This window comes from Cervus canadensis, chromosome 5, assembly GCF_019320065.1.
Source record: "Cervus canadensis isolate Bull #8, Minnesota chromosome 5, ASM1932006v1, whole genome shotgun sequence".
NCBI classification, from domain to species: Eukaryota; Metazoa; Chordata; class Mammalia; order Artiodactyla; family Cervidae; genus Cervus; species Cervus canadensis.
The window spans coordinates 2033712-2051529 of record NC_057390.1 but is presented as its reverse complement, the minus strand read 5'-3'; the positions used below and the strand labels follow the sequence as shown (position 1 = coordinate 2051529).

The 17818-nt window shown below is 50.4% G+C and overlaps 1 protein-coding gene and 1 long non-coding RNA gene across 4 annotated transcripts in view; one reads left to right on the top strand and one right to left on the bottom strand.

Moving 5' to 3' along the window:
• The window catches only part of KCNIP3 (potassium voltage-gated channel interacting protein 3), a 91677-nt gene that overhangs the window by 40573 nt on the left and 33286 nt on the right, over positions 1-17818 (bottom strand). The window lies entirely within an intron of this gene.
• On the top strand, positions 11052-14014 carry LOC122441353. Of its 2 annotated transcripts, XR_006269338.1 has the most exons (4): positions 11052-11351; positions 12230-12283; positions 12757-13446; positions 13570-14014. It is a non-coding gene; the product is annotated as an uncharacterized LOC122441353 (long non-coding RNA). The 2 variants fall into 2 exon arrangements; XR_006269339.1 differs by having other exon boundaries at positions 11052-13446; positions 13570-13643; positions 13907-13960.

The window sequence follows — 17818 nt, the reverse complement described above, 5'->3', positions numbered from 1 at the left end:
AAACCAATAATTACAACACTGTATGTTCTGGCTTATAACAATATATGGATATAACATTATGTGATGATAAAAAAAGAAGAGAGAAAAAGAAAACATTGGAGGAAAGTTTTTACATTTTATTGAAACTAATTTAATATTACTCTGAGGTAAACTGTGATAAATTAAAACGTATACTGTAATCCCTAGAAGATCCACTAAGCAAGTAACTCAAATAGTTTCGAAAATCAACAGAGGAATTTAAATGGTACACTAAAAGAAATTTGTTTTCCACGCCAGGTGGCAGTAAAGGAGTAAGAGAATAAAAAAGTGTCACTTAGAAACAAGTAGTAAAATGATGGATTAAATACAACTGTAACAATGATTAGAGTAAACGTGACTGAACTAAAAATGAATGGGAAAAAAACTGGAAAGAATATAAGGAAGATGTGGGCAAAGGACAAAGTTGAAAAAGACTAACAAATGTATAAGCAGAGTCCCAAAATAAGAGGAGAGAGAAAAAGGGACAGAATTAAAATCTGAAGAAATAATGGCAGAAAATTTCCCCAAACTGATGAAAGCTATCACACCACCCTTTCAACAAGGTCAACAAAACCCAGGCAGAATAAATACAAAGAAAACCACAGTTAGGCATGTCATGGTCAAACTGCTGAAAACCAACAGTAGAGAGAAAACTTTAAAGGCATCCAGATGAAAAAGGACATCCAGTGGGTGGGGAAGAATGAGTACAAACGACGGCAGATTTTGCAACAAAAACCACAGAAGCCAGAATACAGTGGAATTCCAAAGTACTTTTTTCCCAAAGTACTCTAGGAGGAATAATAGGCCAATCTATAATTATATACGCCCCAAAAAATAATGTCCCTCAAAATGAAGGATTAAGACATTAAGGCAGATTAAGACATTCAGAGCTTAAACCCAAGAGAGTTTTTCATTTAGACACGTTACACAAGGAGTACTAAAGAGATGAAGTTCCCCATCGTGGAACCAGCTTCTAGAAGTGTCTTTGCCCATCAGAGGAGTCTCTGGGATCTCTCAGCATCTTGGCCAGAATCAAGGCCAGTGGTCTCTGGAAGGAAAGAACTTCATGTAGCTTAGTTAAGCAGTTCAAGTTCCATGGCTCTCATGGTCTGGAAAGACTTGGAAAGCATGCAAGAACTGAGCAACCCGACCAAGTGCGCACATCTCCAGTGTCACCATGCTGGGGGAACCCTCACTGCCTACTTGAAGGGAAAACAGTCTTTTGATTGCTCATTGACCTGCTTGATCCCCCCTTGGTCAGAAGGAGAGGATCTCTCTTCATGCTTCCATCCCTGTGCAAGACTTATCCAAATCCCCGTCTGTTGCCCCAGGGGTTTCAGAATCTAGTAACACTGAATGAGTGATGGAATGCTTAAGGGCATCATGCTCTTAGGACCCCTAAGAGCATGTCCACTGTCCACTGTGATGGAGAATTCCTGTTCTCTCCCTCAGGTGGAGGACTTCTCACCTCTTCTTGTGTCTTTTCTTAACCTTACCCAGCTCCATCCCAGGGGAACCAACCAGTTCCAAAATGACAGGACCAGATAAGGGCAGGCGTAGTTCTCAGCAACTTCACTTCAGACCCTTAGAGGTTTGGTTTTGTTTTGCTTTTTGCTTTTGCTTGTTTGTTTGTTTTGGCTGTTAAAAATTTAACGTCTTAAAAAAAAAAAAAGAATGAATTTACTTGGCTGCCCCTGGTCTCACTTGCAGTATGTGGGAGCTAGTTCCCTGACCAGGGACTGAACCCAGGACCCTGCATTGGGAGCGTGGAGTCTCAGCCACTGGATCCCCAGGGAAGCCTTGAAACCCTTGGAGTTTATGTAGCGCCCACCATGTTGATTTGTGAGTTTCGCTGGGTCCATTTCTAGTTCTCGGCGGACCTCGGCTCTCCCGCCTCTGTGTTGGCAAGAGGACAGCGTGATGGTGAGTCAGGAGTTCCGGGGCTGTGCAGCCTACGTCTTGCTGCTCTCCACCTCCCTGGGCCTCAGGTCCTCACCTCCAAAGTGGGGAAAACATTCTTTAATCCGAGGGACACCCCCTTGTATGCGGTCATGAGACTCAGGTGCATCCATGCATGCGAGAGCGTGCTGAGCAGTGAGGGGCTCTATGGACATGCTGGCCAGTGCCGCGGTATTTTAGTGCAGCGCTGAATCAGGGCTGAGTCTCTGCATGCAAGAGGTGCCCAGGAAGCATCGTTGGCCAGCTCGGAGTCTGCCTGTTCCCCCTGGCATTCGCCCCAGTCACAGGGGGCCATCAATCCTCGTGTTTTATGACAACGCGGCTAAGTGCTCTCAAATCACAGCTTTGTTGCTGATCTGTAAAGATGTCTGGACGAAAGTATTTCTTTGTCTGAACTCGAGCCAAGGGCCCAAGGGTGTCCTGGGGAATTTCCACCCGGCACGCTGCTTACTCGGCTTCTGTGGTGGCCTCTGGCAGCTCGGGGAGGTATGTTATTACACATGCCCTGGTCAGCTGGATACAGATGAATGACTTGGGAATCCAAACCTTGGGATGGAAAACAGCAGGGGAGATGCCAGAGCTCCAGAGAGGGTGCCGGGGCTGGAAGTCCAGGATCTGAGTCCCACCTTTGTCTCCAGCCTGTCCATCCCCCTCCCCGAGCCCAGTGGAGGGAGGGAACTGGGTAATCGTTGTAATAGCAGCATCTTCATCTGTTGAGTGCCCGTATTCTAGGCACTGACACGTGCATGCTAAGCCATTTCAGTTGTGTTCGACTCGCTGTGGACCCATGGACTATAGCCCGCCAGGCTCCTCTCTCTCTGGGATTCTCCAGGCAAGAATACTGGCGTGGGTTACCGTGCCCTCCTCCAGGGGGTCTTCCCAACCCAGGGATCGAACTGATGACGCTTGTGGCTCCTACATCAGGTTCTTTACCACTAGTGCTACTGGGAAGCCCCAGGAACTGACGTACGTAATAGCATGCCATCCTCAACATCCCTATTAGCATCCCCAGTCACAACTGCAAACAACACAGGCTGCACACTTCCCCTACCCACTGTCAAAAGCATCAAAATTCTAACCTGAACAGGTGCTCTGAGAACGTCCCTGGAAATACCCAACTCTTCTCAGAGTGCTGGACTGGCTGAGGGCGGGCACTTGTTTCTATTTTATTTATTAATTAATTTTTTTGGACCACACTGCACCGTATTCGAGATCTGAGTTCCCTGACCAGGGACTGAACATGTGCCCCCTGCCCTGGAAGCGCAGAGTCTTAACCACTGGCCCACCAGGCAAGTCCATGAGAATGGACACTTGTGAGGCCCTCACAGAGGACAGGTCAAGGACCAGAGGAGGAAAAATGGTCTAGATTCTTCCTTCAATCTGGAGAGTCACAAGAGTTCAGAATAGAAGAGGCCTAGGTTCACTCACGCATTACACATTCAACACGTATTTTATTTTCTACTTTGTGTCTGGCAGACACTGCCACTGGCCTCAAGGAGCTGACATTCTCGAGGGCAGACAGACAGTGAAACAGTTATGATAGAGAAGTAAGGACTGTGATGGGAGAAATACGTCAGAGGAGCTCCCAGCTTGGACGCAAGGTCCAGACCAGGTTTCCCATAGGGAGCTTGGATGGGAAACGTCTAAAGGCCAGGAAGGGTGTGTGGAGGCTTCGGGGAGATGGGCCAGGCTATGAAGCTTGGGGCAGAAGGGTGGGCGGTGTGTGGGACTGAAGGTGAGCTGGTATCATGATCAGAGGGAGCACGGCCCAGGGAGGCAGGGCCGCAGGGGCCCAAGGTCAAGCCTGAACTGGGACAGGGCTTCATTTCTAGGGCAATGCAGCGTCTGGTGTGTTTTGGTTTATTTCCGTTATAGTAACCACTGCAGCATGTGCTATCACTCTTAAAATGAAAGCGTCAGTCACTCAGTCGTGTCCGACTCTTTGCGACCCCATGGACTGTAGCTCCTCTGTCTCTGGGGTTTTCCAGGCAAGAACACTGGAGTGGATTGCCATTTCCTCCTCCAGGGGAATCTTCCTGACCCAGGGATTCAACCCACATCTCTTACATCTCCTGTGCTGGCAGGCAGGTTCTTTACCACTAGCACCACCTGGAAAGCCCAAATGAAGTATAACCTTTAAAAATTGTGAATCTCTATATTATACACCTGTAACTTATATAATAAACTGTGTGGCGTGGGAGTGGCTGAGAGGAGCTCCCCCACGTCCAAGGTTGGGGTGGGGGGGCCGAGAAGAGCTATCCCACATTTGAGGTCAGGAGTGGTGGCCAGAGGAGCTACCCCATGTCCAAGGTAAGGAGCAGCGGCTGTGCTTTGCTGGAGCAGCCGTGAAGAGATACCCCACGTCCAAGGTAAGAGAATCCCAAGTAAGACAGTAGGTGCTGAGAGAGGGTATCAGAGGGCAGACAGACGGCAACCACAATCACAGAAAACTAGCCAATCTGATCACAGGACCACAGCCTTGTCTAACTCAATGAAACTAAGCCATGCTGTGTGGGGCCACCCAGGACGGTTGGGTCATGGTGGAGAGGTCTGACAGAATGTGGTCCACTGGAGAAGGGAATGCAAACCACTTCAGTATTCTTGCCTTGAGAACCCCATGAACAGTATGAAAAGGCAAAAAGATAGGACACTGAAAGATAAACTCCCCAGCTCGGTAGGTGCCCAATATGCTCCTGGAGATCAGTGGAGAACTAACTCCAGAAAGAATGAAGGGATGGAGCCAAAGCAAAAACAACACCCAGTTGTGGATGTGACCAGTGATGGAAGCAAGGTCCAATGCTGTAAAGAGCAATATTGCATAGGAACATGGAATGTTAGGTTCATGGATCAAGGCAAATTGGAAGTGGTCAAACAGGAGATGGCAAGAGTGAATGTCAACATTCTAGGAATCAGCGAACTAAGATGGACTGGAATGGGTGAATTTAGCTCAGATGACCATTATATCTACTACTGTGGGCAGGAATCCCTTAGAAGAAATGGAGTAGCCATCATAGTCAACAAAAGAGTCCGAAATGCAGTACTTGGATGCAATCTTAAAAACAACAGAATGATCTCTGTTCGTTTCCAAGGCAAAGCATTCAATATCACAGTAATCCAAGTCTATGCCCCGACCAGTAATGCTGAAGAAGCTGAAGTTGAACGGTTCTAGGAAGACCTACAAGACCTTTTAGAACTAACACCCAAAAAAGATGTCCTTTTCATTATAGGGGACTGGAATGCAAAAGTAGGAAGTCAAGAGACACCTGAAGTAGCAGGCAAATTTGGCTTTGTAGTACAGAATGAAGCAGGGCAAAGACTGATACAGTTTTGCCAAGACAACGCATTGGTCATAGCAAACACCCTCTTCCAACAACACAGGAGAAGACTCTACACATGGACATCACCAGATGGCCAACACCAAAATCAGATTGATTATATTCTTTGCAGCCAAAGATGGAGAAGCTCTATACAGTCAGCAAAAACAAGACCGGGAGCTGACTGTGGCTTGGATCATGAACTCCTTGTTGCCAAATTCAGACTTAAATTGAAGAAAGTGGGGAACTTTAGGGACCATTTAGAAAATGGTCACTAGACCATTCACATATGACCTAAATCAAATCCCTTATGATCATACAGTGGAAGTGAGAAATAGATTTAAGGGACTAGATCTGATAGACAGAATGCCTGACGAACTATGGACGGAGGTTCATGACATTGTACAGGAGACAGGGATCAAGACCATCCTCAAGAAAAAGGAATGCAAAAAAACAAAATGGCTGTCTGAGGAGGCCTTACAAATAGCTGTGAAAAGAAGAGAAGTGAAAAGCAAAGGGGAAAAGGAAAGATATTCCCATCTGAATGCAGAGTTCCAAAGAGTAGCCAGGAGAGATAAGAAAGCCTTCCTCAGCGATCAATGCAAAGAAATAGAGGAAAACAATAGAATGGGAAAGACTAGAGATCTCTTCAAGAAAATTAGAGATACCAAGGGAACATTTCATGCAAAGAGAGGCACAATAAAGGACAGAAATGGTATGGACCTAACAGAAGCAGAAGATATTAAGAAGAAGTGGCAAGAATACACAGAAAAACTGTACAAATAAGATCTTCACGGCCCAGATTATCACGATGGTGTGATCACTCACCTAGAGCCAGACATCCTGGAATGTGAAGTCAAGTGGGCCTTAGGAAGCTTCACTATGAACAAAGCTAGTGGAGGTGATGGAATTCCAGTTGAGCTATTTCAAATCCTGAAAGATGATGCTGTGAAAGTGCTGCACTCAATATGTCAGCAAGTTTGGAAAACTCAGCAGTGGCTACAGGACAGGAAAAGGTCAGTTTTCATTCCAATCCCAAAGAAAGGCAATGCCAAAGAATGTTCAAACTACGGCACAATTGCACTCATCTCACACGCTAGTAAAGTAATGCTCAAAATCCTCCAAGCCAGGCTTCAGCAATATGTGAACCGTAAACTTCCAGATGTTCAAGCTGCTTTTAGAAAAAGCACAGGAACCAGAGATCAAATTGCCAACATCTGTTGGATCATTGAAAAAGCAAGAGAGTTCCAGAAAAACACCTACTTCTGCTTTATTGACTATGCCAAAGCCTTTGACTGTGTGGATCACAATAAACTGTGGAAAATTCTTCAAGAGATGGGAATACCAGACCCACCTGACCTGCCTCTTGAGAAACCTGTATGCAGGTCAGGAAGCAACAGTTAGAACTGGACATGGACCAACAGACTGGTTCCAAATAGGAAAAGGAGTACATCAAGGCTATATATTGTCACGCTGCTTATTTAACTTCTATGCAGATTACATCATGAGAAATACTGGGCTGGAAGAAGCACAAGCTGGAATCACCATTGCCAGGAGAAATATCAATAACCTCAGATATGCAGATGATACCACCCTTATGGCAGAAAGTGAAGAGGAACTAAAGATCCTCTTGATGAAAGTGAAAGAGGAGAGTGAAAAAGTTGGCTGAAAGCTCAACATTCAGAAAACTAAGATCATGGCATCCGGTCTCATCACTTCATGGCAAGTAGATGGGGAAACAGTGGCTGACTTTATTTTTTGGGGCTCCAAAATCACTGCAGATGGTGATTGCAGCCATGAAATTAAAAGACGCTTACTCCTTAGAAGGAAAGTTATGACCAACCTAGACAGCATATTAAAAAGCAGAGACATTATTTTGCCAACAAAGGTCCGTCTAGTCAAGGCTATGGTTTTTCCAGTAGTCATGTATGAATGTGAAATTTGGACTATAAAGAAAGCTGAGCGCTGAAGAATTGATGCTTTTGAACTGTGGTGTTGGAAAAGACTCTTGAGAGTCCCTTGGACTGCAAGGAGATCCAACCAGTCCATCCTAAAGGAGATCAGTCCTGGGTGTTCATTGGAAGGACTGATGTTGAAGCTGAAACTCCAGTACTTTGGCTACCTGATGCGAAGAGCTGACTCACTGGAAAAGACCCTGATGCTGGGAAGGATTGGGGGCAAGAGGAGAAGGGGATGACAGAGGATGAGATGGTTGGATGGCATCACCAACTCAATGGACATGAGTTTGAGTAAACTCCAGGAGTTGGTGATGGACAGGGAGGCCTGGCGTGCTGCAATTCATGGGGTCACAAAGAGTCGGACACGACTGAGCGACTGAACTGAACTGAACCTATATAGTACAGTAAATCAACTAGCTTCAATTAAATAATGCTATTTGGCAGAAGCTTGATGGTGTGCGGGGGGCACACAGAACCCACTGCCCCCCGGCAGCAGGCGGGATGATCTCTGGGTGCATCCCGCTGTACCCCAATGTCCAGGGCTCAGGAACGGGTCACAGGGCTGCCCAAGGTTTCCCTGAAGCCAGCATCCTGGCCTATTCTCACCTCTCACGTGTTTACCAAGAGATCAGACACTGGAGTCCAAACTGCTAAACTGTGTAGGAGACGGAGTCTGCACAGCTGCCCATCAAGGCCTGATGTGGCAAGTAGAGGGAGGATTTAGTGACAGGACTCATGGGAGACAGGACGTGTCATATTTGTACAACCTTACACATTAGGAGCAGTTCCACAGCTACCATTGCCTGTGGCCCCTAAATCCTGAAAGACAGCCAGGGATCTCAAGGATGTAATTATGATTCCCATTTAACAGATGGGAAAAGTGAGGCCTGGTGGGTTAGTGGGGTAGTGTAGTGGCACAAAATGTCTTCCCAACCATCACACACACACACAGAAGAGACAGAGGTATTGAGAACCCATCTGACTGATTCCAAGGCCAGCCAGGGTGCTTAGCCACCATATCGCCTTCAAAACAGAAAGAGCGCATCACTTTGTTAAACCGCCTCCACCTAGCGCTTCTTGAATGCATTTGCGACAGAACCCTTTTTCATGGAACACATATTAATATCCCGTGGTCCACACTTGGGGGAACTGTTCTCCCAATATAAGCTTCTAGCGAGTAACCAGCGTGTCTAAGCATGAGCCCAGATCTAGAGACAGGCAGACCCAGAGCAGATTCTAGTCCTAGCTATGGGGCCATGGAAAAGTCCCTTTCCCATCTCCTCTGGGGCCCTCACTGCATTGTTGAAAAGATTAAATGAAATGACACTCAGAATTTTTCTATTAATAATTCCTCCTCTCTGTTCTGCCAATACCTGCTTTCTGGAGCTCCTTTTAGGTGAAAGTTGGAACTCCTGGAAATTGAACTCTCAATTGGAGAATTGAACTCTCTTCCATGATCTTATTTAGTTTCATATTTTCATGATCTTATATTTCATATCTTAATCTCTTCACTTTTTAGTATATATCACTTGAAAAGGCTACAGTGCCTTGCTTTTCAGGGTGTTCATTGTGCTATTCAACCCATCTATGAAATTTTCTAGGTTTCAGCAATTATAGTTTCACTTCCAAGATTGTTGATTCTTCTGTATGCAGATAACGTCTTCTTGGGTCTCTGAGGATATTAATGATACTCATTCCGTTGTTTACTTTTCTTTTGCCTTAGTAACTCTGCTGATTTGGGTCTTTATTTCATTGAGCTTGAGAACCCCCCAGGTGGCTCAGTGGTAAAGAATCCACCTGCAGTGCAGGAGACATAAGTGATGCGGGTTCAGTCCCTGGGTTCGGAAGATCCCCTGGAGGAGGGCACGGCAACATTCCAGTATTCTTGCCTGAAGAATCCCAAGGACAGAGGAGCCTGGCGGGCTACAGTCCATGGGGTCACAAAGAGTCGGACATGACTGAATGACTGAGCATGCATGCATTTCATTGAGCTTAATGCCTCTCTTTAATGTCGTTGGTTTTTCTCACATGCTGAGCCTGTGTCCAAATCTGCTTGTCAAGTGCATGTGGACCCAGCCCTGCAGGTGAGGGATGGGGGGTGGACAGGGCATGGGGTTTACCCATGGCCTGTTTTCTGGGACCAGGATCTCTGTGCTTCTTGGGTATTGCTCGTCACCCTGGGCACTGCTCTCAGGACGCCATGCCTACACTTAGCTCTGGTCTGCTGTGGCCACCTCTGCACACAGATGGGAGCGGCGAGGGGGTTGCTAGAAGCCATCAGGCCTGTAAGTCAGTTTCTCTGTTCCAGACCTGGGGCTACTCAGTGTCAGAAGATCTGGGAAGGGCTCTCATTGCCTCAGTCTGGGCCTGGTGCTGGCCCTGCCCTGGGGCGTTTTCCCCCCATGACTGGCTGGCCAGGTCATGGGTCCACCTCTAGACCCAGAAGCCTGTAAACAGCTGGGCACCTTGTCTTGATCAGCGGTAGAACAAAATGAAGGTCTGGAACATAGATAAGTGCTTTTCAGGACAGAATAAACAGTTGATCCCTTCTGCAAATGCCAGGAGCCAAGCTCAGGGGGTGGGCACAGGAGTCAGAGACCCTTAAATCTTGGTGTTCATTCTTGGCTCACCCTGGACAACTTCCGTCCAGCCTCTTGACTTTAAAATCCCATCTTTGTGGGACTTTCTGGTGACTTGGTAAAGAATCTGCCCACAATGCAGGAGATGCGGGTTTGATCCCTGGGTTGGGAAGATCCCCTGAAGATGGAAATGGCAATGCACTCCAGTATTCTTGCCTGGGGATAATAGGACATGGACATAGGAGCCTGGTGGACTACAGTCCATGGGGTCACAAGGAGTCAGACACAACTAAGACATATACACAAACTCTAGTGGGGGGACTTCCTTGGTGGTCCAGTGGCAAAGACTCCACACTCCCAATGCAGGGGACATGGGTTCAATCCCTGGTCAGGGAACTAAGATCCCACATATTGCAGCTAAGAGTTCGCATGACACAACTAAAGATCTCGAATGCCGCAACTAAGACCTTGCACAGCAAAATTAATTAAAAAACAAAAGACAAAAAAATCTCTAGAGGAATTTTGACTTGTCCAGTTCCCTGTTGTGTGTTGTGTCTCCAGAGCTCAGGATAGCACCTGGTGGGCAAACTAAAGGACTTGCAGGGTGCTCTCGGCCTGGCCTGGGACTGGAGGGCAGGGTGTCCTGGAAGTCTGCACAGGACCAACCCAGAGACCTCACCGGGATGGGGGACCCTGGCCTCTGGTTACCTGGCAGCAGCGGGGTGCTGACCTAGGACAGACCATCATCCCTGGGTCCCTTCTTGCTCCCCCCGCTGTGATGTCCACCCCAGTCAGGCCTGGCCCCGTAAGACGTTCTGCTTGAGGGGGTGGGCAACTCTTCCCAGCACTTCTGTGTCAACCTGGCTGGAGCTCGAGTTAGACGGGAAGTGGGGCTCAGAGTGGTGGGGGAGTTTTCTGGCTGCGTTGCACAGCATGTGGGATCTTAGTTTCCCGACCAGGGATCGATCCTGTGTCCCCTGCATTGGAAGCTTAGAGTCTTAACCACTGGACCCCCAGGAAAGCCCAGAATGGGGCTTTTAGTATCCCCTGCTCACGCAGATAGGCAGTGCTGGGACGCAGTCCGCACAGGCCACCTGATAACGCTTTGCAGCGCCCCCGCCCGTCTCCCCTTATGGAGATGGCCCCCAGAGGGCGCCAAAGAGCGCCACCAGCCAAGACGCCCCGAGATCCCGGGCACCCAGGAGACGCGGAAGCAGTGATCAGGCTCCACCCCCGGCCCCCAGTCCAAGCCAGAGGCCCATCCAGGGACCCAGGCAGGGTGGCCTCCGCCGTCACCCCAAGATGCCGCGTGTCCTCCCCCCTCCCTCCCGTTCCTCGGAGACTGCGGGGCGTTGGCCACGCCTTCCGTTTCCGGCCTCCTCTCAGCCGGGCATCTCGCTGCTCCAGGGGCCCCTCCCTGTGGGACCGCAGTCAGAGCGAGGGAGCATCGGAACCCAGCGGGCCCGGGTCCCTCCTGAAGTGATCACAGGCCAAGCAGGGGCCGGGGCTGCAGCAGAAACTGAGTGAGGGGGCCCCCGGGCATAGGAGGGAGGGCCATAGGAGGACCGGAGCGGGGAGGAAGGCCCTGAGTTGGCATTTTCGGGTTTGCGTTCGGAGACAATTAGGAGCTGAATTATTAAAGATGTGTGAGAGGAGAGGCTGGTTTTAAGAAAGCATGAGTAAGCAGGACTCTCTCACAGCCGAGCACAGGATCGAAGGCGATCAATCGTCATAATGGCTGTAAATATTTACTCGGCTTAATTGTGGATGTGTGTGCCAGCCCTGTGCTTGACGCAGGAGTCCCTGCGCGACAGGCCCCCATCAGGCTGCCCAGAGGAAAGCAGCCTCAGCCCCAGCGCTTGGAGCCGGGCCAGCCCTGTGTGAGGGGTCCCCATGCCATAGGCTCCCCAGGGCATGGGCTCTGAAGTGCCCTCTTAGCCTGGTCACATCTCATGGGCTGCTCGGCCTCTGGACCTCAGACTCATCTGTGAAATGGGTTGACGGAGTCCACCTCAGGGCACACAGCCCTTCCAGGGCAGCGTCTCGGGTTGGCGGGCAGCGGGGTCTGGCTTTCAATAAGGGCAAGTCCCGTTGGCCTCGGGGCCCAGTGGTCTGGAGGTGGGGCCTGTACAGGATGCTTAGGGCTCTGGTCTAACAGGATGCTTGCTTAGTTAAAATACAGGATCAGCTTCAGCCTCAGAAGTGGGATGCTCTCAACAGGGGTCCCATAAATGTGAGATGGGGCTGCTGTGGGGCCGCCCTGCAGCCTTGATCTGGGAGCCAGCATGTTAATGATGCACTCACTGTGTACTGGGCACCCTGGGCTGAGTGCTGCTTCTTATTTAATCTTCACAGCAACCCAGAAAGGAGAATTTATCTATTTTCACTCCCCATTTTACAGGTGAGGAAACCGAGACTAGAGAGGTGGAATGACTTGCCTAAGGTCACAAAGCTGGTAAGTGGCAGAGGCAGAACTAGAGTCTGGGTCCCTCTCACCCTTTCTAGGAACCCCTGGGCTGTGCTGAGACCTATCCTTTCTCTGCGCTCTTCTCCTCCACCGTCCTTCCACTGGACCCTAGGAGGTGCCCCGGCCCCAGCCAGCTGCCCGCATGCCTGAGGGCATATCTAGAGGCCACAGCTGACAGGGAGCCCGGATTCTGTTTGTTCCTCTGCCAGGCACATTCTGCCCAGCAGCCCCTGCACTCCGAGATCCATGCTAGAAGGGGGATGCATGGGCCAGGCTGTCCCACGGGGCACTCAGCTGATCTCTAAGGACCCCCTAGGGGCTTCTCTGGAGGCCCAGTGGCTAAGACTCCCCGCTTCCACAGCAGGAGGCCTGGGTTCCATCCCTGGTTGTGAAACTAAGATCCCTCATGCTACACAGTGTGGCAAAAAAATTAAAATAAAATAAGGACCCTCTCATCACAGACTGAGGCTGTTGCTGCAAGACAGTACCTGGTCTCTTCTCCGGAAACACAGGTGGTCTTGAAGCCCACAAGGACGATGGAGGACATGTAGATGGTGAGCAAGTACACACACACAGGCTCACACACACACTCTTACACACAAACACTTGCACACATGTGCAGCTGAGATAGCATGCGGTGGTTCCCAGCCTCCCTGCAGACTCGTCTCCACCACCTCCCTCTGAGTCCTGTGCTTAGAAAGAGCCCAGCCCACACCGCACACCAATGCCCTCCTTGGAGACAGAACCCTAGCATCCCCGAGTCCCTGTATTTCCTGAGAGAGACACTGAGGCTGAGACAGCCTCGTGGAGTAGAGGTCAGAGCACAGACCTGGGAGTTCCCAGACCCAGACCTTGGGCAGCTCACCTTCTCTTTCCAGACTGTTTCCATTTGTGCCTCAGGTCTGGGGGAGGGGTGGAGCCTGCTCTTGGATTCCCTTCCCAGGCCCAGGGAAGATGGGGGAGGGAGGATTCTGAGATCCTCGTGGAGGGCGAGGATAAACTGCACCCTGACCCTTGCCTCTGACCCCACATCCACCCAGACCTTGCAGGGAACCCGGAGCTCCAGGCTTGTCCAGCACAGGCGGCAGCAGGCGCTCACATCTCCAGGACTCAGGCCTGGTCCTGAAGGCCCAACCACTGCAGGTTTCCAGGTGTGTTTGTGGGGAGAGGTCAGAGGGGCCCTGTGCAGTGGGGGGAAGGCAGAAGGAAAGTCTTCTCCAGCCCCTCTTCCCTCCCGTGGCCTCAAACCCTGCTCAATTCTGTGCCGGGTGCAGGAGGTGCTTCGCAGATGTGATACAGACAGAGTAAAGAGACAACGTGGGAGACTGGTTAATCCCACCAGGGGACGGTAAGTAGAAAAAAACATTGGACACCTTGTAAGCTAATGATTACTCAAGAAAGTAAGTAGAAAAATAGGACATCCCTGTAAGTTAATGATTGCTCAAGAAAGCAGGCTTGCTTAGCATGAAACCATGCAACAGAAGCATGAGACATGCCCCCAAACAATAAAACAATGGTCATGAGACCCACATCTGCCCAGTGAGCCCAGTAAGTCAGTGACCCCGGGACATGCTCTCTGCACACACTAAAATCAATAATTTGTGGACCTAGCTTGGCCACGCAGGGACAAGAAAACTCTCCTGCTCCAGTGGTTCAGTGGTAAAGAGCCTGCCTGCAAAGCAGACTTGCTGGAGACACGGGTTCAATCCCTGGGCCAGGAAGGTCTCCACGAGAAGGAAATGGCAATCCACTCTAGTGTTCTTGCCTGGAGAATCGCACGGACAGAGGAGCCTGGTGGGCTACAGTCCATAGGGTCACAAAGAGTTGGACACAACTCAGGGACTAAATAACTCAAGAAAGACAAAGAAGTTCTTCTCCCTCTTCCTGAATTTTCCTTTAATTATAAAACTAGTCAGGTAAGTTCTCAGGGCATGGCATTCCCTCGCCTGCCCACTTGTCTCACAAGCATCCTATCCTAATAAATTGCTTCTTATCTTTTACTTTACCTCTTGCTGAATTTTTTTCTGGGCTGAGACATAAAGGACTATGGTACCAGAGCTCTTTGGAGCCCTCGAAATGACACCTAATGGTTTCACTCATAGGTTTCCCCCACCCCATATCTGGCCTTCCCAGATGGCACAGTGGTAAAGGAACTGCCTGCCAATGCAGGAGACACGAAAGACGCAGGTTTGATCACCGTCGTTTGGGATGTGGCCACGACAGGGAAGATCCCCTGGAGGAGAAAACAGCAGCCCACTCCTGTATTCTGGTCTGGGAGAATCCCATGGACAGAGGAGCCTAGAGGGCTACAGTCCATGCGGTTGCACAGAGTCAGCTGAGCACATACACAAGGCAAGGCGCCCTCCACCCAGCACAAAAGCATGGCTCCTGTCTGAGCCTCGTCCCTTATCCACAGGGGGAGGACAGCTAAAGAAGGTCTGCGCTCACACCCTGCCGTTCACCCTGCCTTCCCGGGGCCTCTGGAGGTGGCCTGAGAAGGCAGCGCCTCCACCAGGCACACGGAACCCTCGGGACCAGGGCAGCGCTTCACAGGCAGAAGCGGAGGAGGGAGGCCCGTTGGTGAGAGGATCCCAGCCTGTCCTGGGCTTAGCTCAGTGCATCAGCAGGCAGCAGGTGTCCTAGAAGAGAGGTGTCAGCCCAGGGAACCCCAGATCCCGGGTCTCTAACCCCCAAAGCTGCAAAATGCTGGGTGGGCAGGGAGGGTTATGTCAGAAAATGCAGACTATGCTCAGACGCTCAGTCTCTCTGCGACCCCGTGGACTGTAGCCCGCCAGGCTCCTCTGTCCATGAGATTTCCCAGGCAAGAATACTAGAGTGGGTTGCCATTTCCTCCTCCAGGGGACCTTCCTGACTCAGGAATCGAACCTGGGTCTCCTGCATTGTAGGCAGATTCTTTACTAACTGAGGCCCCAGAAAATGCAGAGCTGGTGATTTCAGATTAAAACAGTCCTGCTTGAAGCTAGAAAGATGGTGCTGGTGAGTCTCATGTGCAGGGCAGCAGTGGAGACGCAGGCATAGAGAACAGACTTGTGGACACGGGATGGGGGAAGCAGAGGGTGGACGAATGGAGAGGGCAGCATGGAAGCACACACACGGCCATATGTCAGACAGACAGCCCGTGGGAACTTGCTGTCTGACTCAGGAGCTCAGACTGGGGCTCTGTGACGACCTAGCGGGGTGGGATGGGGCGGGAGGGTCAAGAGGGAGGGGACACATATACACCTATGACTGATTCATACTGATGTATGGCAGAAACCAAGAGAATACTGTAAACCAATTATCCTCCAATTAAAAATAAAAGGTCCAGCTTGGTGGACAGCTTGGTCACTGCTGCCCTCTGGTGGGAAGCTGGGGGAATGCCTGCCAAGAGAGACGCAGGCAAGGAGCGAGGGAGGCAGTCAGCGGGGGTGCGGTCAGGCCCACAGGCACTAGGGTGGCTCGCCTGTGAGTGTCTGTCCGGGAGCCCCAGGCGCCCAGTCGCCAGGCTTCTGCCTTTTTCCTGAACCACCCCAAGCGCAGCACAAACATTTCCTCCCATCCTGGCGCATCTGGAAACTATTCTTGTGTTCCCTCCCTGCCCCCCCTTCCAAATCACCCCCAATCTTCCTCCGCCCCGGAGGGCAGGGAATTGGGTCCTACTGCAGCAGAGACGCCCCTGCCACACACGCACACACCATGCTGGGGTAGGTGTCTGGCACAGGACCCCTGGGCCCCTGAGTCTGGGCAGGTGGCTCCCCAACGCCTTTCTGGGGGTCCCCCAGAGCACTTTTCCAGTCAGTGCCCAGGGAGCCCTTCCTCTGCGTCCCCACCCAGCCTCTCCTTCCTATTCTGAAGTGGCCATTTGGAGGCAGGCAGTGGGGGAGGCCAGGCGGGTAGAGGCTGGAGCAGAGGTGGGGTCCAGCAGCAGCCTATTATATCTGTCTGGAGAATCCCAACCTCTTGGCAAATGCTAAGATCGAGCGAGGTGCTCAAGGCTGACTTTTAATGAACTTTAACTCATTAGCAAGACCCTGGGGAGAGGCTTGGCAGATGCTCTGGATGGTGGAAGGGCATCTTTCAGGGCCCAGAAAGAGCATTGAAGGAGAAACCAGCAAGGAACGGGCAGTGGCTTTAAACGCAGGAGTCACAGATCTATCCCATGCCCTCCCAGTCTTCTTTACCTGGGTCAAGGGGACAGGGAGAAAGCGCAGACTTTACAGCTGGTCCTTGGCCTCAAAAATTACCTTCTCCAGCTCTAGGTTCACAGAAAGGAAACCGAGGCCCAGAAAGAAGGAAACTCCAGCTCAGAGTCATGCAGTACATCCCCAACGTCACCAGCCGTGCCCCGAAAATCACAGGGGACAGCATTACCCTCACTGACCCTTTACAGACCCGGGTAGAATCCTCAAAACCACCCTCTGTTGTATCCACTCAATGGGCGAGGAGATTGAGGCTCAGAGAGACCAAGCAACTTCCCCAAAGCCAGGCATCAACGTAAGGTAAGCCAGTGCAGGAGACCACTCTGGTGTCAGCAGAGAAGGTAAACCGTCAAACCACAGGTACAGAGATCTCCGCATGCATATGACAACAGCCTTCTCCTTTTATCTTTTTACTTTTCACAGTCTAATTATGGTATGTGTGGTATGAACTTCTATTAATTTGAGTTAGGAGCACGCCACCAACAGGAGCCGGGTTTTACAAAGAAGAGGCAGAAGCAGAAGGAAGTTATCTGATTGGCTAAAGTCGTCATCTTATTTGGGAAAGGCTAATCAGTTGTTTGTGGTTGGTTGTTCTCAAGTTCTATTTTCTCGAGTTCAAGTACATTGACTCTGGCTAAGGTTTTGGCTTGCTTCTGTAGGCTACCAAGGCATCAGAGGCACCTCAGTGCAATGGCCTCCTTGTTTAAATATTTAACATAGCTCATGCTGGTGGAGCGCTCCTATTTCTGGCTTGGCACTGCCTGCTTACCTGTGCCTGTGTTTACCTTTTCACACCTCCGGTGTCAGAAGCGGAATTCGAATGAGACACCCCAGCCCCCACCTACAGCCCTGGGAGCAACCAGGCATAGCCACCACGAGCTGACCCCTTTGCCCTCACTGTTTCCTCACTACACTTGAAGGTCACGGGTAAGTCCTTGGATAACTGAGCTCCACAGTTTTGCGTTATGAGCTCTCTGACTTTCTCTGAGCATTTCCTTTACCAGACTGGGTCCCGAGGTGCACTGGGGCCAATTAAAACATTATGAACTCCTCGGACTTAAACTGGAATGGGTCAGACTTAAGCTGGACCTGCGGTGGGCCTCCCTGGGGGCTCAGATGGTAAAGGATCCGCCTGCAATGCCGGAGACCAAGGTCGGATCCCTGGATCGGGAGGATCCTCTGGGGAAGGGAATGGCTACCCACGAGGCCTAAGGTGAGTAAAATTTTGTTTGAAGGGAAGGAGAGGAAGGAGAAAATGTGTTCATCTGAGTCTAAAGAATCTGGGCCTCCTGCATCTGGGCTAACTGTTATAACTAGGTATAAC